We start from the raw sequence: 27,018 nt of genomic DNA, 5'->3' as shown, positions 1-27,018 counted from the left end.
AAGCTTCTTTGCTCTTCAGAATATCACTTTCCAGGCCCTTTGATTCCTTAATGTTGATGCAGTGAGGTCCTATGTAAGCCTTACTGTGGTTCCTTGGTATCTAAATTGTTTCTTTCTTGCTACTTGCAGGATTTTCTCTTTTATCTGATAATTCTGGAATTTGCACAAATATTCCTTGCTTTTTTCATTTTGGGATCTCTTTAAGGAACAGATTAATCTCTTCTTTCATAACTACTTTTTTCTGTCACTAAATCCATAATATTGAGTTCAGGCTTTTTTTCTCTTCATGTGTTCAGGAAGCCCAATGATTCTTAGGATTTCTCTTTTGCATATGTTCTCTAGTTCAGTTGTTTTCTGGTGAAGTATTTTACATTTTGTTCTTTATTATTTTTTTACTTTAACAAATTCTTGTTATTTCATGTAGTCATTAGTTTCTAAAATTCCATTATTTTTATCCTAGAGAAGAATTTTCTTCATTTATCTTTTTCAACTGCTTTTCCAATTGGATAATTTGATTTTAAAGAGTTTTCCATTTGTCCAGTTGTGGTTTGGAGAGAATTATTTTCTTATTGGGAGTCGTTAATTTTCTCTTACAAAGCATTAATTTTCTCTTGAATATCTTTTCCCAAGTTTTCCAATTGACTTTTAAACTTCCTGATTTATACTTGGAAGTCTTTCTTGGATGGAGACAAATTCATATTCTCCTTAGAAGTTCTAGATCTCCTTGAGTTAGGCTATTTGTCTTCAGGGAAGTATGGACCACCCTTTCTGCTGGCTTTTCTTCATTTTTCAAAGATTTTGTGTTGGGGGGAGGGCCTGGTTCACACACCTTTCGGATTGAAATTCCTAGAGCCTTTGTTCCCTGTGAGACCCACTCTCTAGTCCTGAAGAAGATGGATGGCACAGCTGGATACTATTATTCTTGAACAATGTGGGTTGTGCCCTGGGGCTTGGTAGTTAATCTGAGCTTGTGACATGGGGTGGGCTGTTACTGTTTTTCTTATGGGAAGAGGACTCACCTGGAACTATTGGCCTTGGGGCCAAGCCTATGGATGTTCACCCACATTATTCAACTCTATCCTGGAACTCCACCTCCAACTCTGCTGGAGCTCCCTCCTGGCACTCACACAGCCAAAACCTACTCAGCTGATCTTAGTTTGGTCCTCAGGCTTCATCTTGCCAGCCCTGAGTTGACTCTCTGCCCCTGGACCACCTAGGCTCTCCTGAGAGAACTTGTTGTAGATGTTCTTCTCTTAGCTTCTTTTTCCTAGTTTTTGTTGATCAAATTCCAAGAGGTGTGATCTATATTAGTTCTAAGCGAAAGCCAGGAGACCTTAGCTAGTGCCTGAGTTCTCTCCACCATCTTAGCTGGAAGTCCCTAGAATTTATTCTGCAGTTACTTTAAAATAAATTTCTCTATCCATTGTTCTTGGGCTTTGTTGTTGATAAATAGAAATACTCTGTAAGTATAACATCACATCATCTGCAAAGAGTGTAAGCTTTGCTTCCTGTTTGCCAATTTGGATTCCTTCAATATCTTTTTCTTCTCTTATTGCTAATGATAAAATGTACAAATATATTGAATAGTAATGGTGATAATTGGCATCCTGGTTTCACCCCTAATCTTATTAGAAATTCTCCTAGTTTATCGCCATAGCATAAAATATTTGTTAAGTTTTTGGAGAGATATTGCTGGATTATTTTAAGGAAAACTCCATTGATTCTTATACTCTCTAGTGTTTTTAAAGTTAATGATATTGTACTTAGTCAAACTCATTGACTTTTTCAATATCTATGAAGAAAATCATATGAGTACCCTTGGTTTTGTTATTGATGATGTGCTCATTTATGTTAATGGATTTCCTAATATTGAATTTCCTAATATTGAACCATCCCTGCCTACCTGATCATGGTGTATAATTCTAGTAATAACTTGCTCTATCTCTTTGCTAAAATTATATTGTAGATTTTTATATCAGTGTTCATTAGGGAGATTGATTGATCTATGATTTTCTTGTCTGTTTTCATTCTTCCTGCTTTAGGTATCCATATCTAGTTGGCATCATAGAAGGAATTTGGCTGAATTGCTGTTTTTTTAAGAATAGTTTATGTAGATTTGCAACATGAGGTGGCTGAGCAGGGAAGCTCAGCGAGGTCACTGGCTCCCAGTCTGCTTTGCTCCCCTGCAACCTGGAGCTATGCACCCAGCCGGCCCGCTGCGGTACCCCATCCCCCTACCCTTTACCACTTCTCATTAGAGAAGGGAGAAGATGAGTGAATCTAGTTCAAAGTCCAGCCAGCCCCTGGCCTCCAAGCAGGAGAAAGACGGGTCTGAGAAGAGAGGGCGGGGTCGACCCTGGAAACAGCCTCCCAAGGAACACAGTGAGGCCCCAACTCCCAAGAGACCTGGGGCAGAACAAAAGGGAGTAAGAACAAGGGGGCTGCAAAAGTCCAGAAAGCCTTCACTGTACCAGGGAGGAAACCAAGAAATAGACCCAAAAAGCTGGAGAAAGAAGAGGAGGGCATCTCCCAGGAGTCTTCAGAGGAGGAGCAGTAATCAAGTCTGCTTGTATCTCGCTACCTCATTCCCCCTGATGATGACGATGACCACGGTGATGATGATGACAACAGTAGCGGTCCTTTCATTCTGGGACTAGACAGAAAAATGTTTATCTTTAAATCCCCATTTTTTGTCCTTCACCTTAACTTTCCCCCAATCTGTCCTTTCTGGTTCTACTGGTCAGAGATAACAGATAACAAGTGAAATGCCCTTTCCATCCACTCATTGGAAAAATTCATACTAACCCTAGCCACCCTTTATGGGATACTACTGCCCTGGGTGGAATGCACATTCTAGGGGCACTCCCCTGCTTCCCTCCCCCACCTCCCACTTCATCTATCCATAGATCCACTCTCCTTTTTCCCATGTTTGGGATTTCTTTTGTACTCCTCCCTGACAGAGCTAACCTTTTTTGACTTAGCTGCCAACACTTGTTTGTCTCTGCACCCTTCCCCCACCCCTACCTTGGGTTCAGGGTTCCTGTTTTCCTGTCTCCCTCACCCCAATTGAAAAGGGTTTGAGAGTGAAGGATCTTGAAGCTCAGCTTCAAACAACTTTTGGGGATCTGTACCCCTATTACTCCTTCCTATCTTTTACTGGGTAAAGATTGGTGCCAAGGGTGCAGGCCCCTTTACCCCACACACACACTCTGGCATATCCTGAGCATCAAACTGGAATGGGACTGGGCTGGAGCCTAGGGGGTCAGGCATTAATTGTGAAGTAGCTAAAGGGAAGGGCTATGTGGCCTGTTAGTCATCTGGTTTCTTGCTGCTCAGACGATTAGGGGGAAGGGGGACTTGACAATCCTATGTATTTCCCCCATTCCTGGGCTGGTCTTACTTGGCCTGTGATTTTTGCCTTTGGAATGCATGTTTTGAAAGGATTTTTGTTCCTCAGCCTCCCCCCAGCCCCCCAGCCCTCCTTTCATTTCCCCCTCCCCATTAGGAGCTGGTTACATCTTCCCTCCTTTCACAATCTACCTCTGAACACATTTTGTTGTTTTGTTTTTTAAACTGTTTGGTTCTTACATTCTGAGGCTTCTAGACCCTCAGTCATACAGTTTTGTTTGTTCTCATTTATGGTTACCTGCCTGCATTCACCATGCTCATCCACCCCAAATCATGACAAGGAGGCCTATTTTGCTAAAAAGTGACATTTTGGGGGAGGTGGTCCCCAGGGGAGCTACTTCTATCAGTTTACTGCTTTGGAAATCTTCAAGTTGGGAGGGTTAAGGGAAGGAGGTCTGGCCAAAGTGGGGGAAAGGGTGGTTCCAGACGTCATGAGGCCCCCCACTCTTGATTCCTATTTGCAGTTACTTGAATAAAAATAAATTCCTTTTTTTTTCCTGGAAAAAAAAGAATAGTTCATGTAGAATTGGAATTTATTTTTCCTCAGTTATTTGGTATATTTCCCATATAAATCCATGAGGACCAACCATTCATAAGAATTGTCAGTATCATGTTATATCATTATATTGATTAATTATTATTATATTATATTATATTATATCATATTGTATCATATCGTATCTATTGTATCATATTGTATCATATCATATCGTATCGTATCATATTGTATTATAGTATATGATATTATATTATATCATATTATATCGTATCATATTATATTATGTCACATCATGTCATGCCATATATCATATATCACATTATATTATATTAATTATTATATTCATATTGAGCTCCCTCTCCTTTGCTTTTACCTAGAAATGTTACTTTTAACTGCTCTATTAATGGAGATGATTCATATGAACTATCAGTATCATCTTCCCTTGCAGGAATACAGATATTTCAACATAATTAAATCCCTCATAATTTGCTTTTCCTGACCACCCTCTCTATGTTTCAATTGAATCTTTTATTTTTTGAATTTAACAAATTTCTCCCTAAACTTACTTCCCTCCCCTAGCCACCAAGAGAAGGCAGTCTGATAATCTTTACATTGTTTCTATGCTATACATTGATCAAAATTGAATGTATTGAGAGAAAAATCATATCTTAATAAAAAAAATATAAATGTGAGATAGCAGACTTACATAATAAGATAACTTTTTTTAGTGTTTGTTCTTTGTTTAATCCTTACTGTAGCTCCTTGGTACCTCAATTGTTTCTTTCTGTCTGCTTGCAGGATTTTCTCTTTCATCTGATAGTTTTGGAATTTGGCCACAAAATTCCTCAGCGTTTTAATTTTTGGGTCACTTTCCAGAGGGGAGCAATGCATTTTCAACAACTATTCTTTCAATAACTATTCTTTCCATCTGATTCCATGACATAAGGACAAATTTCCATCACTAAATCCTGTAATAATGAGTCCAGACATTATTTTCGATTCTTTTTTAATTTTAATTTTTATTGAATTTTATAAATTTTCCCCTAATCTCACTTCCCTACCCCCCAGCCCCCACAGAAGACAGTCTGATGGTCTTTAAGTGTTTCAGTGCTATGTTGATGAAAATCAAATGCGTTGAGAGAAAAATCATATCCTAAAGGGCAAAAAAAGCATAAGAGATAGAAAAATTACATAATAAAATAGCTATTTTTTAAAAAAAATTGAAGGTAATCATCTTTGATCTTTATTTACTCTCCACAGTTCTTCCTTTGGATACAGATGGTATTCTCCATCACAGATACCTGCTTGTTGCACTAATAAAATGAGTAAGCCCATTAAGATTGATTATCAACCCATGTTGCTATATGCAGTGTTCTACTGGCTCTTCTCATCTCACTCAGCATCAGTTCATGTAAATCTTACCAGGCTTCTCTGAATTCCCATTCCTCCTGGTTTCTCATAGAACTGTAATGTTCTGTAATATACATATAGCAAAATTTGCTCAACTATTTCCCAGTTGATCGACATTCACTTGATTTCCAATTCTTTGCCACCATAAACAGAGCTGCTATGAATGTTTTTGTGCAAGTGATGTTTTTTGATTTTTTTATGCTCGCTTCAGGGTAGAGACACAGTAGTAGTATTGTTGAATCATAGGTATGGGCATTTTTATTGCACTTGGGCATAAGACCAAATTGCTCTCCAGAAAGTTGTATGAGTTACCAGTTACACCACCAATATATTAGAGTCCCAGATTTCCCACAACTCTTCCAACACTGATAATTTTCCTCTGGGTCAGTCCCAGAGTTGTGAGGTGTCACCTCAGAGATATTTTAATTTTCATTTCTCTAATAACTATTGATTTGTTGCAATTTTTCTTATGACTATGGATCTCTTTGACTATTTTCCAATTGGGGAATGGATTTTTTTTCTTTTATAGATTTGACTCAATTCTTGATATATTTAGAAATGAGTCCTTTGCCAGAATTATAATTTTTCCCATTTCACTAAATTTTGTTTGATCTTGATTACAGTGGTTTTCTTTCTGCAAAAGCTTTTAAATTTTACATAATCAAAGTTGTCTAGTTTGTTTTCATTTTGTGCCTTTTCTCTTCTTTGATCATAACCTGTTTCCCTTTCCATAGATCTGAACTATTCCTTATAATATTGTCTTTTATTCTAAATCCTGTACCCATTTTGATCTTGTCTTGGAATAGGGTGTAGGACATTGATCTAACCCAAGTTTCTACCAATTAACTTCCCAACAGTTTTTATTGAAGAGAGAGTTTTTGTCCCAAAACATGCACTCTTTGGGTTTTTCAAACAGCAGATTACTATAATAATTTCCTGCTATTGCACCTAGTTTCTAACTCATTAAAGTAACTTTTTGGAATTTTGATTGGTAGGGCATTAAATAAGTAGTTTAATTTAGGTAAGATTGTCATTTTCATAATAGCTCACCCTATCTCTGAGCAGTTGTTATTTGCCCAGTTATTTAAATGTGATCTTATTTGTGTGAGAAGTTGCTTTTATAGTTTCTGAGTCTGCCTTGGCAGGTAGACTTCCAAGTATTTTACATTGTCTGAAGTAACCTTGAATCAGATTTCTATTTTTAACTCTTGCTGCAATGTCTTCCTAGTAATATATAGAAATTCTGAGGACTTATGAGAGTTTATTTTATATCCTGTGATTTTGTTAAAGTTGTTAATTTTTTCAGATAGTTTTAGGATTCTCTAGGTGTACCATCATGTCATCTGTAAATAGTTAGAATTTTGTTTTTTCCTTCCTAATGCTGTTTCCTACAATATAGTTTTGTTCTCTTATTGCTGAAGTTAACATTTCTAACACAATATTGAATAGTAGTGGTGATTACTGGCATCCATGCTTCGTGATCTTAATAGAATGCCACTATCTTATCCCCATTGCATATAATGCTTGTTGATGATTTCAAATAGATACTGCTTATCATTGTAAGGAATAATCAATTTATTCTGGCTGTATTTTGTCATAGGCTTTTTCAGTATCTATTGATATAATCATAAGATTTTTGATGGTTTCTTTTGAAACTATTGATATGGTTATTTAAATGAATAGTTTTTCTAATAGTGAACCAACTCTGAATTACTGGGATAAATCCTGTTCAGTCATAGTGTATTATCCCAATGATAACATGCTTTAATCAATTTGTTAACATTTTATTTAAGGCTTTTGAATCAGTATTCATTGGGGAGATAAGTCTATAATTTTCTTTCTGTTTTGACTCTTCCTGGTTTAGGTATTGGCACTAAATTGGTTTCATAGAAAGAGTTCTGTCTTCACCTATTTTGCTAAAGAATTTATATAGGATTGGAACCAATTGTTTCTTAAATGTTTGATAGAATTCACTTGTGAATTCTGTCCCTGCAGATTTTTTTTTTCTGATGGAGTTAAATAATGGCTTGTTGAATTTCTTTTTCTGAAATATGGTTATTTAGGTAAGCTTAGTTCATTGATTTCCTCTTTATCTAATTTATTCATATAAGCGTTTAAAGATATATCTCCTGACAACTGCCTTGGCTATATCCCATAAGTTTTGGTATTTTGTCTCATTATTGTCATCATCTACATTGAAATATATTAATTCTTTCTATAAATTGCCTTTGTTACACTCATTCTTTAAAATGAGTCTTTTTAGGGGTGGCTAGGTGGTATAGTGGATAAAGCAGGGACCTTGGAGTCAGGATTACCTGTGTTCAAATCCAGTCTCAGACACTTAATAATTACCTAGCTATGTGGCCTTCAGAAAGCCACTTAACTCCATTTGCCTTTCAAAAACCTAAAAAAATAAATAAAATTGGTCTTTTTAGTTTTCAATTAGTTTTAGGTCTATCTCTCCTGGCCTATTTTTGCATATGATTTTTATTGCATTATGATATGAGAAGGATGTATTCACTATTTCACTATTTCTGCTTTTCTGCCTTTGATTATTAGGTTTTTATGCTCTAGTACATGGTCAGTTTTTGTGTAAGTGCTATGTACTGCAGAAAAAAAGGACAGTATATTCCTTTCTATCCCCATTCATCTTACTCCAAAGGTTCATCATGTCTGGGTTTTCTAATAATCTATTTGCCTCCTTAACTTCCTTCTTGTTTATTTTATGGTTTGCTCTATCTAAAATGTGGAAGCAGGAGTTTGAGGTCTCCCACCAATATAGTTTTTCTGTCTATGTCTTCCTGTAAATGTAGGTAAATAAAGGAATTTCAATACTTAATATGTATGCACCAAGTGGTATAGCATCCAAATTCTTAGAGGAGAAACTTAAAAAGCTACAAGAAGACATAGACAACAAAACTCTACTGGTGGGAGATCTCAACCTCCCTCTCTTAGATTTAGATAAATCAAACCATAGCATAAACATAAAGGAAGTTTAAGAGGTATGTAGAATTTTAGAAAAACATTCTTTTTTTAGGGAATAATTTTCTTCATTTAACTTTTGCAACATCTTTTCCAATTGGTGAATTCTACTTTTGAAAGTTTTCCATTTACCAATTGAAGTTTTGAGAGAATTATTTTCTTTTTGCATTCGTCCATTTGTATTTTCCCAAGGAATTGTTTTCTTGTTGCATTTTTCTCTTGCAAGGTGTGAAATTTCTCTTGAGATTCTATTCCCAAATGTCCCAATTGGGTTTTTAAACTTCTTCCTGATTTCTTCTAGGAATTCTTTATGGGCTAGAGACCAATTCATATTCTCTTCAGAAGTTCTAGATCCCTTTGGTTTAGGATCTTTGTTTTCAAGGTACTTGTCAATTGGACCCCCCCCCCCTTTCCTCTGGCCTTTCTTCATTTTCCTAAGATCATGTCCTTGGGGGGCAGAGGGGGGATTGGTTCACACATCTTTGGTGTTGAAAATCATAGAGGCTCACTGGGTTCAGTAACTCCAATTAGACCAGCCAGTAGGGGGTGCTGATTGCTTTATCTGATGTGTCTGTGACCTTGATTTGAGGTCTTCTCCCTAGACCTGGAGTAGCTGGGGGGCACAGATGGATACTATTATCCTTGAACAATGTGGGCTGGGCCCAGGGAAGAGGTAGTTATTCTCTCTATTCAGCTGTGGGACCTCTGCTGACCTTACCTGAGCCTAGGTGGGGGCTGTGGTTGGGGGGGGCTGTTACTCTGTTGTACAAAAAGGGCTCATTTGAAAGTATGGATCTATCAGCCCTAAGCCAAATGGATTGATGTCCAGCTGCCCTATGAAAGTTTCTGTGCTGGAACTTGCCCTCCAGCCCCAATGGGGTTCGTCAGACCACTGTTCCCTCAGCCAAAACCACCATTGCTAAAAATTCACTCCGCTGCCCCTGGGCTGGCTCTCTGCTCTTTGCCCCCGGATCACCTATGCTCCCCTGAATCAGACCTTGTTGGTAGATTTTCTTCTCCTAGCTTATTTTTCTAGGTTTTGGCAATTGAATTTCTGTTAAGATGTTTCTTTCATATTATTTCTGAGGGAAAGCCAGGAGATCTTAGCACAGTGCCTAGCTTCTCTCCAGAACATTTCTCCTGAATTTTGTACTCAAAGATCACATTTTCTATTCAGCTCTGGTCATTTCAACAGGAAAAAGTTTAGGTCGACTATTTCATTGAATGTCCATCTCTTCCCCTGGACCTACTTCATAGGTGATTGATTCTCGGTCTTAATCCAAGCTCCTTTGCCTCCTGGAATATCATATTTCAAGCCTTTCAGACCCTTAATGTATGTGCTGCTAAGTCCTGTGTAATCCTGACTGAAGCTCCACAATACTTGAACTGTTTGTTACTGGCTGCTTCTAATATTTTCTCTTTGACTTGAGAGTTCTGGAATTTGGTTATAATAATCCTGGAAGTTTTTATTTTGTAATCTCTTTTTGGATGTGATTGGTGGATTCCCTCAATTTATATTTTCTCTTCTGCTTCTAGGATATCAGGGAAATTTTGCTGGATTATTTCTTGAAAAATGAAGTCTAAATTTTTTTTTCTGTTTATGACTTTCTGGTAGAGCAATAATTTTTAGATTATCCCTTCTGGATCTGTTTTCTAGTTCAGTAATGTTTCAATGAAATATTTTATATTTTCATCTCATTTTTATTTCTTTCAGTTTTGTTTTAATATTTCTTGATTCCTCACAAAGTCATCATCTTCCCTTAGATCTATTCTTCATTTGAAGGTGTTATTTTCTTCAGTGATGTTTTTAATCTCCTTTTCCATCTGGCCAAATCGACTTTTAAAGTCATTCTTTTCCTTATTGACTTTTTGTATTGCCTTTTCCATTTGAGCTAAACTGATTTTTAACATGTTATTTTCTTCTGTAAATTTTTTTGCATTTCCTTGACCAAGCTGCTGAATTGGTTTTCACACTTTTCTTTTATTGCTCTCATTTATCTTCCCATTGTTTCCACTACCTCCCTTACCTGCTTTTCAAAGTCTTTACTTGAGCTCTTCTATAGACTGTGATTAATTCCTATTTTTCATGGAGGCTTTGAATTCAGAAGCTTTGACTTGGAACCAAATTAATTTTCTATAGTCAGATCCTTTTTCTTCTGTTTGTCCAGTCTATGACCCAATGATAACATTGTTCCAAACTTTTTAAAAAAAAATATTTAATGCAATGGAATTAAGTGAGTTTTCCAAGTTCACAAAGACATTAAATGTCTAAAGTTGAATTTGAACCTCCTGACTCCAGTGCCAGTACTCTATCCACTGTTTCACCTAACTGCCCCATCCCAAATTTTTTGAGGAGTTTTGCAACACCTCCACTACTGACTTTAATTCTTTCAAAGTCTCTGAGAGGTTCTGATTGCTCTCCTGGCCTTCTCTGTGGTCTTTTGATCCATTTGCCCTGGAGCTGTGAGGACAGCCCTTGTTCTACTATGTCTTGATGGGTCCCCAGGATCTGAGTATGGGCAATGCAGCAGAATCTACCTGAGCACAAATCATTTCTCCTCTAAAACATATTAATCCTAAAATGATCAGGACATTTATCCTCCTGTCTCATTTCTGCCCTTCCTTACCTCAGCACTGATGTCAATGTATAATAAGGCAGAAAACATGAGGGCATGGACCCAAATATGAAGTCATCCTTTCATATTTTCTTATCATCTTTCAACCCAGTTTACTGTCATCTATACCTTGGCCAGAAAGTGAGTACTCTCATTATTTCTACCTGTGCCTACATACTATTATCCCTAACATTCCCAGTATATAAATTTCTCCTGAATACCACCTCCATTAAATCAATAAATTTATTGTTTTTAATATGAGAAACTAAATTAAAAGCACAAATGTAAATGCAAATTTGCTTTATGCAAATTTTGTGAGCCAGCAAAAAGACTTCAAGATTTTTTAAAATTTTTAGAAGATTGAGAGTGTTGGTTCTATTATAATAATGGAAAAACTTCTGCATTCATTCCAAGAAAAACTAATTTTGAGACCCTTATTCTAACCTTTTTAGTATCTTTAGTATCTTTGTGTTTGTGCAAGGAAATAGATAAGGACAGAGGGAAAGGGGGAGAGAGAGAGAGAGAGAGAGAGAGAGAGAGGAGAAGATGATGATGATGATGGAGGGGCAGAAATACAGAACACACAGGAAAAGATTTAGACAAGTAGGCCCAATGAGAGAGAGAGAGAGAGACATACAGACACTGTTACATAGAGAAATAAAAAAAGAGGAGGATGAGAGGTTTAATGAAAAATCTTTCACATTGCTTGCTTATTCATCTCTGTCTCCAGCTGAGCAAAGAGAGTAGAGCCAAGAGAAAAATGTACACATCAGCAGCAATATTATGAGATGACTAACTTTGATGGAAGTAACTTCTCTCATCAGTCCAGAGAGCTAGAACAACTGTATTTGCCTGGTTATATTATCTGGCTGTGGTTATATTATCCCCAAACAGAGGGAAAAAAACAAATAAAAAATAGATAAAAAACCCTTCTGAATGTGATGAACACATTATAAAAATTATCTTCTGTATTTCGTTCCTTTAATCTTAATTCCTCAAGACAAAAATTATTAATTTGTAAATAAGTTTAACAAAATAAGTACGTAAAGTGCTCATCTGACTTTGCCCTGATGAGGGGAGGGAAGAAGAAAGGGAGGGTCAAGGGAAATTTTGTAACTTGGAAAGATGCACATACAAATGGTTGAAAATAAATAAATAAATTATGAAAAAATTGTTTTTAATTATTTATACATTGCTGAAATTGTCTTGATGTAAGAGAAAACATAATTCCCCCAACCCCTCAAAAAAACAAAAATCCTCATGAGAAATAAAGTGAAAGAAAGAAGAATAGAACAGTATCTGTGTTTAGATACTATCAGCTCTTTCTCTGAGGTGGATAGTATTCTTTATCATAAGTTCATACGAGAAATAACTTCCATATTTTCCCAAAGTTGCTATTACTGATTGTAATTCCTACATCCTTTCTTCCCCACTACCATTTATTCTATTTTTCTGTCCCCTTTAACTCTGTCCCTCTTCAAGTATAGGAGAAGCATAGGGAATGTTCATATTCCTATGCAGAAATATACACAATTCAATATCATTAGATTCCTCATGATTTGCCCTTCCCATTCACCCTCTATATGCTACACCCATACTTGAAGAACAAACTTTGAGTGTCAAATTTCATAAAATCTAGAATGGAAAAAGAATCTTTGCCTTTGTTTCCTAAGAGATTTCTTACTCTGTAACATATAACTTGAAATAATTTTGTTTTCTCTAATTTATTTGCACTTTTGTTCCAATTGATTTGCTCATTTTCTTATTAAATGCTGAAACAAATTTAATATACACCTCAAGATAAAAAAATAATCCACTGAAAGTGAAATCAGTTCAACAAAACTTTATCAATCTATACATATATTTGGTATTTTGCATGTTTTCAGCTTTAAATTCTTAACCCTATAGATGCATGAAGACAATAGTTTTTCCTCTGGCTATATTTTCATTGATTCCAAATGCATTGCACTCAATTCCTATTCCTCTTCATAACACAGAGGGTTGATTGTAGGTCCTTGGCTAGGCCGAGTGAGAATAATATATTGGTTATTTTTGTTTAGTCATTTTTCAGTTGGGTTTCATTCTTTGTGAATGCATTTGGAGTTTTCTCCTCAAAGATTAGTCTTTCTGATTTCATGTTCAGTGTTTTATTCATAGTGGCACCTAATTGGGGCCACATCTGAATTCAGGGAGATAAGTCACCCTGTCTCCAGGTCAGGCAGAGCTTGTTTTTCAGTTTTCAGTGATTACTAAGTTTTAATTAGTAAACATAGTTTACTAAGGCCTTTCTCCTTACCTTAATTTTCCATTTTCTCCACAATATACTTTGGCCTTTCTTTCAAAAACTTTTTTCTACACCGCTGACCACATTATTTTAATTCTACAACCATTTATAAAATAGTAAGTGTACATGCCAGTCAACATATTGTAATGCTGCCAGTTATTTTTGGTGCTATGATTTCAATGGTATAGAGACCTATCAGGGTAGAAAATTCTACCACTGATCATCTAACTTGATTTGTAGCCTATAGTCTTTCAGAGTATCTTATTAATATTGAGAAGTTGTTACTTGACCACTATGATTTTAAAGAACTACGCAGTGATGGCCATGCAGTATGGATGTTCAAGTCCAGGAGCATTTGGGTGCATTTTGGTTTTTGTTAGTGGCATGGGAGATGGCATAGAAACAAGTAAGTATATATGGAGACAGAATGTGTGGGAACAAGAATGGTCTTTATAATATAAACCGATGTGGGGAAAAGAATAGGAAAATTCAGTCCATTTTCATAAAGGATGAATGACAATTTAGCCCTATTTTGTCTTTCCACAGTCTCTGACAGAGAAGCTTCTTACTATGGGCACTCTATCCACATATACAATTCTTTTCCCATATTCTAAATCTTATTCAATCATCAGTTGAAAACTCTACTTTCTTCCCTACTTCCTCAAATCATGTTCAAATTTTCTCTTTCTAAAACAAAAAATAAAGGAAATTTAAATTGAGATGCAATCCTCCTCAAATTAAATCCCCTTCTTTGAGAAGTACAAATACTAGAAAATGCTGCACACACTTACATTATCCACTTCTTTTCTCCTCCCTACCCCTTATTGTCCCCTAAATTAAATAATTGACTGAAACTTCTCTGAATTTGTGAATGGTCTTCTAAATGGCAAAGATGATGTTCTTTTCTGTCTTAAGTCAACTCAACCTAGCTTCTCCAATCATCGCCACTGATGAATCCATGTTGGATTTTTTCCAATTTTGGATATTACTGTTTTACCTTCTTAACATAACTGTCCTAAATCTCTTCAAATGAATCATTAACTCCTCTATTTTACTTAATTTTTAGAGTTCCCCAAAACTTCTATCAGTGATTTCATCAGTTTCCATGGATTTAATTATATCTATCCTCATATCTCCAGACTCTGTCTCTTTCCTAAACTTGTATTATGGCAGCGATTTTGTACTCAAAAGTGTCAAAGTGATCTCATCTTTTTTCTATTTTTCTCTTTTTTTCCAAATTTTCCTATTTCACCTGAAATCCTTTTATCATTTCAGATTCATAATCTTAGAATTTTTTTCTCTTTATCCAACTTTAAGCAACATATCCAATTAATTGTTAACACATATCCACTTATGTAATATATCCTACAACCAAACTTTTCTTTCTATTCTCACAGATTCTACATTATTTCAGGTCCTTCCACTTTGTAATAATAGTCTCCTTTTTGGTCTCCCAGATTCAAACCTCTCCCCCTTGTCCAATCTACATATTATAGTTAAAATGATTTTCCTTAAATGATTATCTGACCATGTGATTCATTCACTCAATTTTCTTCCTATTGTTTTATGAATAATATAATCTATATTCAAACATTAAGATGATTTATAATTTTATCTGCTTCTGGTATCTTTTCCTCTCTAATCCAACAAAACTGATCTTCTCTATATACTGCAGTCATCTTACTCTATATCAAATATTTGCCTTGGTGTTGGCTATCCTTTATGCTTACAATTCACTCTTCTTACTTGCACATTATAGAGTATCTTTACTCAATTCAAGTATTATCTCCTTCTGAAGACTAATCTAATTCCCTCTGTTTAAGTGTCTTTCTTCCCAAACTATTCAGTCTTCAACTATTTTTTAATATATTTTTATTCTCTTTAACATATATATATATATATATATATATATATATATATATATATATATATATATATATTGGTTGTTTTCTCCATTTGAATATATAAGTTCCTCATAAGTAGGAATTGTTACAGGCTTTATATTCATATCATCAGTCTCTACTCTGGTGACAGGCATAGAGAAATCAATTTAATAGTTATCAATCAATTGATCAGATGAGTTAGGAAAAGATGCTGAGTCTGTGACAAATTCATACTGATAACCAGCTTCTCTCTAGTCATAAATGATTGAAATGAGATATACAATTTCTAGTTTAAAACTTGATTTTTGACTTAGCTATGTGCAGCAAGAGGAGAGGAAATGCCACTAAAATGAAAGAAGCATCTCAAATATTGCTGGCCTTGTAGATTTGCCCTTTTATCTTTTATCTCTATCATTCAGTCTCTAAAGTAAAATGAACATTAGTGTACTTAATTCTATTGAATCTTTTGTCCTTTGACATCTTAATACCTACAAAGCAAAAATATTTCTGCATTTAAAGAAATAAATTCAATTAAAATATATTTCTTGTATTTCTTATAATTTTTACATCTTTTTTTGAAGAGCTATGGGAGAATACTACACCTAATTAATCATTGAAAGTACATTACAATCAGAGAGGGATGTTGAAGAAGGAATTCCAGAAAAAGCATAGAAGATGAGAATGGAGATGAGAAAACATAGCATGTGCATGGCCTAAGGGGCAGAATATAGCTTAGAGATTGTGCAGTAAATGACCTAGTTGAATGAAGAAAATAGGTTTCCTAATGCTTCCTTCTTCATTTTGCTTGCCATTTCATTTCACCTTATCTGTTTTGATTTGTAAAAAAACATAAAAACCAAAAGAAAAAAATGAAAAAATACACCTTTGGTCTTGAATATATTTTTACACACACAAAGTAGAATTGCATTAACATACATACTTATTATTATTTTTCTAAGTATGTTGATTAGACAACTGTGCATGGAGGACCTGGATAGAGAAACAGACACCTAACATGTTATCTTGGAGCTGGGTCCTTCTACATTATTCTATCAGAAGGCAGGATTTGAATAGGTACTGCATCATCAAGAAAGTAGTCCTTGTGTTAGGATGGGGTTGCATACTAGTCATACCTCCAAGAAATCATGTCCAGGAGGACACACTGGGAGGGATGGTTCATCCCAAATCCAAGATCTTTTTGCCTTAACAGTTATGCCAAGACCCACAAAAATGTGATTCTTCTCCCTCCAGGATGTCAGCAAAGCCAAAGTTCAGAGGTTGTCAACCAAAGCCTATTTGATCCTAAAATTAGAAAGAGTTTTAGATGCCATACAGTTCAAAGAATTTAGTCAAATGGAAGTTAATGTGCAAAATTCACCAGTGTTAAAGGGTAGAGGCATGGTCTTATCCCTGAATCTGAATCCAGCTTTTCAAGGGTTCTTAAACATTTTTTCAGTGTCATAGACCACTTTGGCTATATAATCTTCTTAACAGATTATTTTTAAAACATAAAATAAAATACATAGTTTTACAAAGGAATTATTTTTTTCTCAAAATATAATAAACATTTCGAGTTCATTCTCTACTTCAAGCTATTTGTATTTACCTTTGGGTCCTTAGATCCAGATTAATTTTCATTCACTCCAAAAATTTCAATTAAGCAATTTAAATAAAGTTTTAGATAATCACAGATTTTGAAAGTTGTGAAGGGCCTCAATAGCCGTATATTTCAACCCATTCATTAACAAAAGTAAAAAGTGCTTGCTCAGTACTGTTTTACAATTATTGTTTTTGCTAAATTAAATGTTTTCCTTCTTCTACTACAGTAAGATTCAAACATTGTGCTTTGTTAAAATGTATTGCCACAAGCACACTGAAGGTGCTAGCATTCTGAAACAAAACACTGGGGAATATGGATAAAGGGGGAAAAGAGGAAAAATACAAACAGAAGGAAGATAGCATGGAGGGCAATAAAGAGTTAGTAATTATAACTTTGAATGTGAATGGGATGAAATCTCCCTCAAAATGTAAGCGGATATCAGAATGGATTAAAAACCAAAATCCTAGGATATGCTGCTTACAAAAAAGTCATTAGAAGCAGAGAGCTACATATAGAATAAAGGTAAAAGGTTGGAGCAAAATATATTTTGCTTCAGCTGACGTTAAAAAAAACAAGATAGAAATCCTTATCTCAGACAAAGCAGCTGCAAAAATATAGAACTTTAAAAAAGGATAAGAAAGGAAACTAAAAGGTACCATGGAGAAGAAAGTAATTTGAATACTAAATATGTATGCATCCAATGGGACAACACCAAATTGTTAGAGGAGAAGTTGAAAGAGCTACAGAAAGACACAGACAGCAAAACTCTACTAGTGGGAGAACTCAACCTCCTGCTCTCAGATTTATATAAATCGAATCATAAAATAAATTAAGAAGGAAGTTAAGGAGGTAAATAAATTGTTGGAAAACATAGATATGATAGAGCTATGGAGGAAATTGAATGGGAATATGAAGGAATATACTTTTTTTCTGCTGTACATGTCACTTACACAAAAATTGACCGTGTACTAGGACATAAAAACCTAATGATCAATTGCAGAAAGGCAAAAATAGTGAATACATCTTTCTCAGATCATAATGCAATAAAAATGATATGCAATACTGGGTGAGGGAGATATAGAACAAGAAATAATTGGAAACTAAATAATCTCACTTTAAAGAATGAGTGGATCAAGCAACAAATTATAGAAAGAATTAACTATTTTATCCTGGATAATTACAACGTACATAAACACAACTTACCAAAACATATGTGATACACTCAAGGTGGCTCTCAGGGGATATATTATATCTGTAAATGGTTACATGAATAAATAAGAGAAAGAAGAAATCAATGAACTAAATATGCAACTAAAAAATTAGAGAAAGAACAGATTAAAAACTCCCAATTAAATACCAAATTGGAAGTTCTAAAAGTTAAAGGAGAAATTAATAAATTCTAAAGCAAGAAAACTATTGAACTAATAAATAAAACCAAGAGTTGGTTTTATGAGAAAGTCCATTAAATTGATAGAACTCTGGTGAATTTGATTGAAAAGAAGAAAGAATTAAACCAAACTGCCAGTATCATAAATGAAAAAGGTGAAATCACCACCAATGAGGAAGAAATTAAGGAAATAATTTGGAATTATTTTGCCCAATTCTATGCCAATAAATTTGGCAATCTAAGTAAAATGGAAAATATTTACAAAAACATAAGTTGCCCAGATTAAATGAAGAGGAAATTAAAAACTTAAATAACCCCATCTCAGAAAAAAGAAATTCAACAAGACATTATTGAGCTTCCGAAGAAAAAATTCTCCAGGGCCAGATGGATTCAAAAGTGAATTCTATCAAACAATTAAGGAACACTGGTTGCAATTCTATATAAACCCTGGGGTGTCTAGGTGGCGCAGTGAATAGAGCAACGCCCTTGGAGTCAGGAGTACCTGGGTTCAAATCCGACCTCAGACACTTAATAATCACCTAGCTGTGTGACCTTGGGCAAGCCACTTAAACCCATTGCCTTGAAAAACCTAAAAAATAAAAATAAAAAAAATTCTATATAAACCTTTTGGAAAAATAGGTGAAGACAAAATTCTGCCTAAATCTTTCTATGACAGCAATATGATGCTGATACCTAAACCAGGAAGAGTTAAAACAGAGAAATAAAATTTTAGACCTATTTCCCTGATGAATATAGATGCAAAAGTCTTAAATAAAATCTTAGCAAAAAGATTACAACAAATTATCACTAGGACAATACATTATGATCAAGTAGGATTTATTCCAGGAATGCAAGGTTGGTTCAATATTTGGAAAACTGTCAGGATAATTAATTATATCAATAACATACCTATCAGAAATCATATGATCATATTAATAGATCCTGAAAATTTTTTTGATAAAATACAGCACCCATTGCTACTAAAAACACTAGAGAATGTAGGAATAAATGGTTTGTTCTTTAGAATAATATGCAGTATCTATCTGAAACCAACAACAAACATTATATGCAATGGGGGTAGACTTGAGGCATTCCCAAGAAAATCAGGAGTGAAACTAGGATGCTCATTATCACCACTACTGTTTAATATCATATGAGAAATGTTAGCCTCAGCAATAAGAGAAGAAAAAGAAATTGAAGGAATTAGAATAGGGAAGGAGGAGATAAAAGTCTCACTCTTTGCAGATGACATGATGGTATACTTAAGGATCCCAAAAAGTCATCTGAAAAAACTACTAGAAATAATTAGCAACTTTAACAAAGTAGCAGGATATAAAATAAACCCTCATAAATCCCCAACATTTCTATATATGACTAGTAAGATACAACAGAAAGATCTAGAAAGAGAAATCCCATTCAAAGTAACTAGTATTTCTGACAAAGGACTCATTTCTAAAATATACAGAGAACTGAGTTACATTTTCAAAAAAACAATCCATTCCCCAATTGACAAATGGTCAAAAGATATGCAAAGGTAATTTACAGCTGAGGAAATCAAAGGAATCCATAGCCATATGCTAAATTGCTCCAAATCATTACTTATTTGAGAAATGAAAATTAAACCATCTCTTAAATACCGCCTCACACCTCTCAGAATGGCCAATATGACCAGAAAGGACAATGATCAATGTTCGAAGGGATGCAGGAAATCTGGGACACTAATACATTGTTGGTAGAGCTGTGAACTCATCCAACCTTTCTGGAGAGCAATTTGGGATTATGTCCAAAGGAAAGAAAAAATGTTCATACCCTTTGACCCAGCAATACCACTACTGGTTCTATACCCTGAAGAAATGGTAAAAAAAAAAAAAAAGGTAAAAACAACACTTGTACGAAAATATTTATAGCAGCCGTTTTTGGTGGGAAAAAATTGGAAATTAAGTGAATTTCCATCATTTGGGGAATGGCTTAACAAACTGTGGTATATGTAAGTCATGGAACACTATTGTTCTATAGAAACCAGAAGAGATGGTAATTCAGGGAAGCCTGGAAAGATTTGCATGAAGTAATGCTGAGCAAGATGAACAGAACCAGAAAAACATTTTACACCCTAACAGCAACATGGGGGTGATGATCAACCCTGATGGACTTGCTCATCCCTTCAGTACAACAAGTAAGGACAATTATGAGCTATCTGAAATTGAGACTACCATACGTATCCAGAGATAGAATTATGAATTTTGAACAAAGACCAAAGACTATTACTGTCAAATTAGAAAAAAAGGATTATCTTATTATTTAATTTTACCATCTCATACATTATTTTTCTTCCTTAAGCATATGATTTCTCCATCAACACATTCAACTGAGATCAATGCATATAATGGAACCAATGTAAACACTAACAGAATGACTCCTGGGGGGGGGGTGAGGGAAACAAGAATGGCAGAAAAATTGTAAAACTAAAGTAAAGAAACTTTATTTAAAAAATGAATTGCCACAAGTTTATTATATAAAGCTCTCCAACATAATTCCCTCACTAACTTTTTTCTTGCCACCTTTCTGAGTGTTTTGTGTTAATACTTCGGGAAACCCCAACAAAACAAAATGTGATCACTAATCTAGATGCCTGTGGAGGTATCAAAATTTTTGTTGCAATGAACTGAATGTCTTTGGGAGTGGTAAAGATACCCGTTTTCTCTGGTGCTTCAAGTATTTCCAGGCATTCATTGTCCACAGCAATTGCATGTAGTAGATAGCACAAATATCTTACAAATGGGAAAAGTGAAGCTTAGAGAAATGAAATTATTACTCAAAGTAAAAGACTGGTTATCAAAATCAGATTTCAAACCAGACTCCTGATTCCTAGTATGATATCCTTTACAAAATACAATAGCCCCCCCCCCCCCAAAAAAAAAAGCCTATGACTTTTGGCTCAATAAAACTTCGTTTTAGTTTATAGGAGTTTATCACCTTACCTAGTTAAACACAAAGCAAGAGTCCAGCATACTAGCATATTGAGACAGAGAACAAATAATTTTAAAGTTAGGAAAGGAAAAAAAAAGAGAAGTTAGGGGAATGATATGCAGATTTTCTCCAGTAAGGTGCAATAAGGGAGCATCTTATATAGATGAATGTAAGTCTTGTCTTGGAATGGGTGCTTAGACTTGAAAAGAATGCAGAACTTAGAAACATATTTGATGACAAGTACACCCATTTTTCAGAAATAGCTGTTTAGATTGACTTGATTTGTTACAAGGGAGAGGTTCTCTTTGGAAGGGTAGAATGGCTTAGCAATTGAGATGTATTTGAAACAAAACAATAAAATTTTATAAATACATAAAAGAAAACAAAGCTTACAAAGCAAATAAATATGTTGTCACTTTTGTGTTAAATTTATTATTCATCTTAAAATTGTAGGGACAGTGACTTTGTGTCTTTTTGTATCTTCAAATATTTAATAAATACTTGGGACTATTTTACAAAAAAGATATATACGAAAAAAATCTTATTTCACTTAAAATTCTACTTTATGTTTTTTTTATTGCAAGCAAAAATATACAGACATGCTGGTAATTTTAATGCTCATAATTAAAAAAAAGAAATTAAAAAAAGGAGGAAAAATACCTCTACAGAACAGTTTTGCCTCACCTTAGCCTTTTAATTCATCACTCCCATTATTTCACTGAAGAAAATTTAAATCAGGCCAAACAGAAACAAACAAGCCAAAAACAAACAAACAATATATCTTACTGTTTCCATTGATTGGATGTGCAAACAGAACTGGACAGAAAAGCAACAATAAATTTACAGTAAAGTGTATGGAACATAAAATGGTAATATATACAGGTACACTAATGCTTGTGGTAGTTAGGTGAGGCTGATGGGCTATAAAAGTTTATAGAAAGTAGGATCTGACAGGCACAGACATGTTACATAGAAAGACAGAAGTCATTTGTTGGGCAATTATTTTCTTTGTTTCAATAAAATTATTATTTACCTTTCCTTGAAAAGTTTATTGCTCTGTAATTCACTGTCAGGAAGTGAGTGAGGCCAGACCAAAAATCAATGACAATCATTGACCATCATGGATCTCAGCAGCATATATAATAGATATATGTAGATACATTTCCTTGAAGGTTAATTTGACTGGAACATTTTTCCATGTCCACATAATAGCATTTCAATTCAAGCTTATCCATAAAACCAATAGGTAATAGTGTTTGAAATGGGATATTATGATGATTTAACCTTCAGAAAATTAATATCTAATCATTTATTTAAAGTCAAGAGCTGGGGTGGCTAGGTTGCACACTGGATAGAGCACCAGCCCTGAAGTCAGGAGTACCTGAGCTCAAATCTGGCCTCAGACAATTTATAATTATGTAGCTGTGTGGCTTTGGGCAAGCCACTTAACCCTATTGCCTTGCAAAAACGTAAAAATAATAAAAATAAAAATTAAATAAAGTCAAGAGCCATAAATAATTTGAAGGTAAAGAAGAATCAAAGTTGAAATTTGTTTAACTGGGCAAATTATATGTGTTTTTATCATTGAGAAAGATTTTATCTTTGAGGACAATTTTTTTCTACTGTAGATGATAAAAGCCATACAAAAAATCATTGTAATAATGTATATCATCATCACAGGACAATGTTGATGACAAAAGTTCAAAAGGAGTAAACTATGGTGTACCTTTGATTGATGTATTTGTATGCTAATAAGTTTAATTGAAAGGATTTTTGTCTTTTTAAAAAATACATGTCATTAAAATGTAGAAAAGCATATCAAAGAAAACAAGTAAAATAATCAAAACAAAAATGTCTCCGAACATAAAACTAAAAAATTACTTTTGTTCCTTGAATACATTATAACATGTTTTAGATCAGTTATAAAGTCAAAGAGATTTTCAAATTTCACTACTGAAAATCAGAGATAATTCTAGGTGGTTATAGATAGTATCTTCAACATAAAAAGATCCCTGTATAAAAATAATTCTTGCTTATAAATTTTATTGTAATACACCTTACATTGATTTAGTTGGTATATTATTTTGGCATGTGGGTCTCTCTCTGTTTCTTTCTGTTTCTCTGTGTCTCTGTCTCTTTCTGCTTCTGTATCTGTTTGTCTTTCCATCTCTCTCTCTCTCTCTCTCTCTCTCTCTCTCTCTCTCTCTCTCTGTGTATTATATATATATATATATATATATATATATATATATATATACTTCATATATATTCTTTAGCTAACATAGAGAAATATTTGAACTATTTGAACAATTCATAAAAATGTTCCCTCCAAAGTATAGACAATGTAAGTAACTGCTTCCTGTATTATTAGTTTCTTTTTATTATTATTATTTATTTTTAAAGACCCTTAAAATATCACATTTGAAAATGACTTTAGAAAAAGTGACACATTTATATTTCAGCAAAGGTTTTAGTTAACTAGAAAATAATGGGTGATATATTTGTCTTATTTTCTGATATTTTTATTTTTTTTCTTTTGTTGTACATTCTGCATTTCAAATTTTTCTAAAAAAGTGTTCATATAGGACCAGATAGGTAACCCAGTGGATGGAGCACTAGTCCTGGAGTCAGGAGGATCTGAGTTCAAATCTTAGGTCTAAGACACTTAATAATTACCTAGCTGTGTGACCTTGGGCAAGACACTTAAACCCATTGCCTTGCAAAGCCAAAAAAATAAAAATAAAAATAAAAGTGTTGATATAGAAACAGCTGAATCAAACTATATACTAAGAGAAAAAAGAGCTTTGTTTTAAAGAGTATGAAGTAGTCCTTAAATTCTGTTATTCTTTAATCATGCAATAATTTATATCACATTTGCATTCCAGAAATTTCACATAAAGGGTAATAAATGATTTTCAGAAAAATACTCATCTTTTAGGCTGATATTTCACAGAAATTTTAATAGTTGACTCTAGCCTTCATTTTCTGATAAAGAAAGTAGCATGAATGTAATACAGAAAATTTTAATGCTTTAATCCTATGTCATGGTATAAGAATGCAAAGAGGAAGTGTTAATTACATGTAAAAACAATTTTTAATACCCAATTTTGAAACCTGGAATTGCAAAGTCTGTCCTTTCATCTATCCCCATCCCTTATCCCCATTGAGAAGACAAGCAACTGCTTATAATGTACACATTTGTAGTCATGTTAGAACATTACCATAATGGTCATAATAAAATATAGATAAAAATTCCTGAAGAAAATAAACAAAGTTTAAAAAAGTATGCCTTAATCTATATTCAGGTTTTTCTCATGGGATAGATAGCATTTTTCATCAAAAGTCTTTCAGGCATGTCCCTAGAAGGATTTGAGTGAACTGATGCTGAGTTAAGATGAGCAGAACCAGAAGAACATTGTACTGCATAACAACAAGATGTAGTTGATGATCAGTCTTAATGGACCTGGACAATTTTGAGGTATCTGCAATGAAGAATACCATTTGTATCCAGAGAAAGAATTGTGGAGCTTAAAAAAAAGACCAAAGACTATTATCTTTAATTTAAAAAGACTTAACATGTAATTTTGCTTTCTCTTATATTTTATTTTTTTCCTTAAGGATATAATTTCTATCTCAACATATTCAATTTAGATCAATTTATAGCATGGAAATACCTTAAAGACCAAACAAGTTTCCAGATGTAGTGGGGTAGGGGAAAGGAAGTGAGATTGGGGGAGGGAAATTGTAAAATTCCAAAATAAATAAATAAATAAATAAATGTTTATAAAAATTCCTTCGGGGGAGGGGTGGCTAGGCGTCCCAGTGGATAGAGCACCAGCCTTGGAGTCAGGAGTACCCGAGTTAAAATCGGGCCTCAGATGCTTAATAATTGCCTAGCTGTGCATGCTTGGGCAAGCCACTTAACCCCATTTGCCTTGCAAAAAAAAAACTCTTAAAAAAAAGTCCTTCAGGCTTGTCCTGGGACTTTATCTGGGAATGGTTTAGTCATTCAGTTAATAGGCTTAATATATTGCTGTTACTTTGCTTATAATATATTTCTCTTCACATCAGCTCAGGAAGTTCTTTACAGATTTTTCTTAGAAAATCCTTTATAGAATTTTTTTTCATAAAATATGTTTCATTATAATCTTATGCCCCATTTTGTTTAGTCATTTCCCAATTAATGGACATCCCCTAAATTTCCAATTCTTTGCCACAAGAAAAGAGCTGCTTTAAATATTTTTGTACATATTAGGACCTTTTCCTGTTTTTTTCTAATCTCTTCTTGAATATTGACTTAGTATTGTATTTTTAGATTAAAAGGTATGCAAGACTTTAGAGTCTTGGGCATAATGCCAAATTGTACAAAATGGTTGAATCAGTTCACATCTCCAAGAGTGATGAGTATTTCATTTTCCCCACATGCCAACTGGCATTTATCATTTTCCTTTCCGATCCTAGTAGGCAATCTGATAAGAATGAACTAATATGTCAGAATTGTTTTAATCTTCATTTCTCCATTCAGTGTTGAATTAGAAAATGTTTTATAGATAAAAAAAATGTTATGATTATATTATCTGAAAACTGATCATAAGTTTTGAACATTTTTCAATTGGTTGCTTATTTCATTTTTATCAATTCAACTCAGACTGTTCTAAATTTAAAAAATTCTTTCCCATAACAGATAAAGTTTTTCAAAACCTTTTTAAAAGATACTAATTGCTAACTGTACTTTTCTCCATCCTATTTCTCTCAATTATTCTATTTTTTCTCTCCTTTTACCCTTCCCCTTCATCAAAATGCTTTAGTTTAGATTACCAACTTCCCATTCTCTCCTCTTTTCAAATACCACTTCCTTCTGTTAACCTCTTCCTCATGTGAATGGTAAGATATATTTCTAAACCCAATTGTTTGTGTATATTATTCCCTTTTTCAGCCTACTCTCAGAAAATGTTCATTCACTTTCTCTCACCCCCTCTTTCCCTCTTCTGTAACTGGTGTTTGCATTTATGTGAGATAATTTACCTCATTCTAACTTTCTCTTTCCATTTCTCCTATAGTCCATTCCTTATTTAGCCCTTAATTTGATCTCTTTTAGTTATCCCTTCATATCCAACTCACATTTTGTGCTCTGCCTATATAAACATCTTCTTACTGACCTAATAATGAAAGTTGTTTTTTTTTTTTAGGTTTTTGCAAGGCAAATATGGTTAAGTGCCTTGCTCAATGCCACACAACTAGGTAATTATTAAATGTCTGAGACCCTATTTGAAACCAGGTAGGTACTCCTGACTCCAGGGCTGGTGCTTTATCCACTACTAATAATGAAAATTTTAATGAGTTGCCAGTATCATCATTAAGGGGTAGCACTTAAATCTTAAACCTTAAAACTTCTTAAATCTTTAATCATTTCCCTTTTCTGTCTACCTTTAGATGTTTTTCCTGAGTCTTGTATTTGAAAATCAAATTCTCCGTCACCTCTTTTCATCAGGAAATCATGAAAATCCCTTATTTTATTAAATGTCCATCTTTTCCCCTCAAAATTATATTTGCTTTTTATAGGTATGTGATTCTGAGTTGTAATCTAAGCCCTGAGTTACTTTAATGTAGGATTCCTAAATCTTTTGCTATTCTGACTGTGGTTCCACAGTACTTGAAATGTTTGTATCTGGTTTATTGCAATATTTTCTCCTTGATCTGGGAGCTTGGAATTTTGTTATAATATCCCTAAGAGTTACCATTTTGGCATTTCTTTCAGGACGTGATTGGGAATTCTTTAAATTTGTATTTTGCTCTCTGGTACTAGAATATCAGGGCAGTTTTCCTTGATAACTTCTTGAGGGATGATATCTAGGCACTTTTTGTGATCATGACTTTAAAGTAATCCAAATTTTTTGCATTACCTCCTGGATCTATTTTTAGGCCAGTTGTATATTCCAATGAAATATTTCATTGTCATATGTTTTTTCATTCTTTTCTATTT

General features: G+C 34.0%; 1 pseudogene; it reads left to right on the top strand.

Moving 5' to 3' along the window:
• Window positions 1-2,232: 2,232 nt before the first annotated feature.
• On the top strand, window positions 2,233-2,557 carry LOC141516111 (high mobility group protein HMG-I/HMG-Y-like; annotated as a pseudogene).
• Window positions 2,558-27,018: the final 24,461 nt, after the last annotated feature.

This window comes from Macrotis lagotis, chromosome 3 (genome assembly GCF_037893015.1).
Source record: "Macrotis lagotis isolate mMagLag1 chromosome 3, bilby.v1.9.chrom.fasta, whole genome shotgun sequence".
NCBI lineage: Eukaryota > Metazoa > Chordata > Mammalia > Peramelemorphia > Peramelidae > Macrotis > Macrotis lagotis.
Note: the sequence above shows the minus strand (reverse complement) of the source record. Positions and strands in the feature narration are given on the sequence as shown.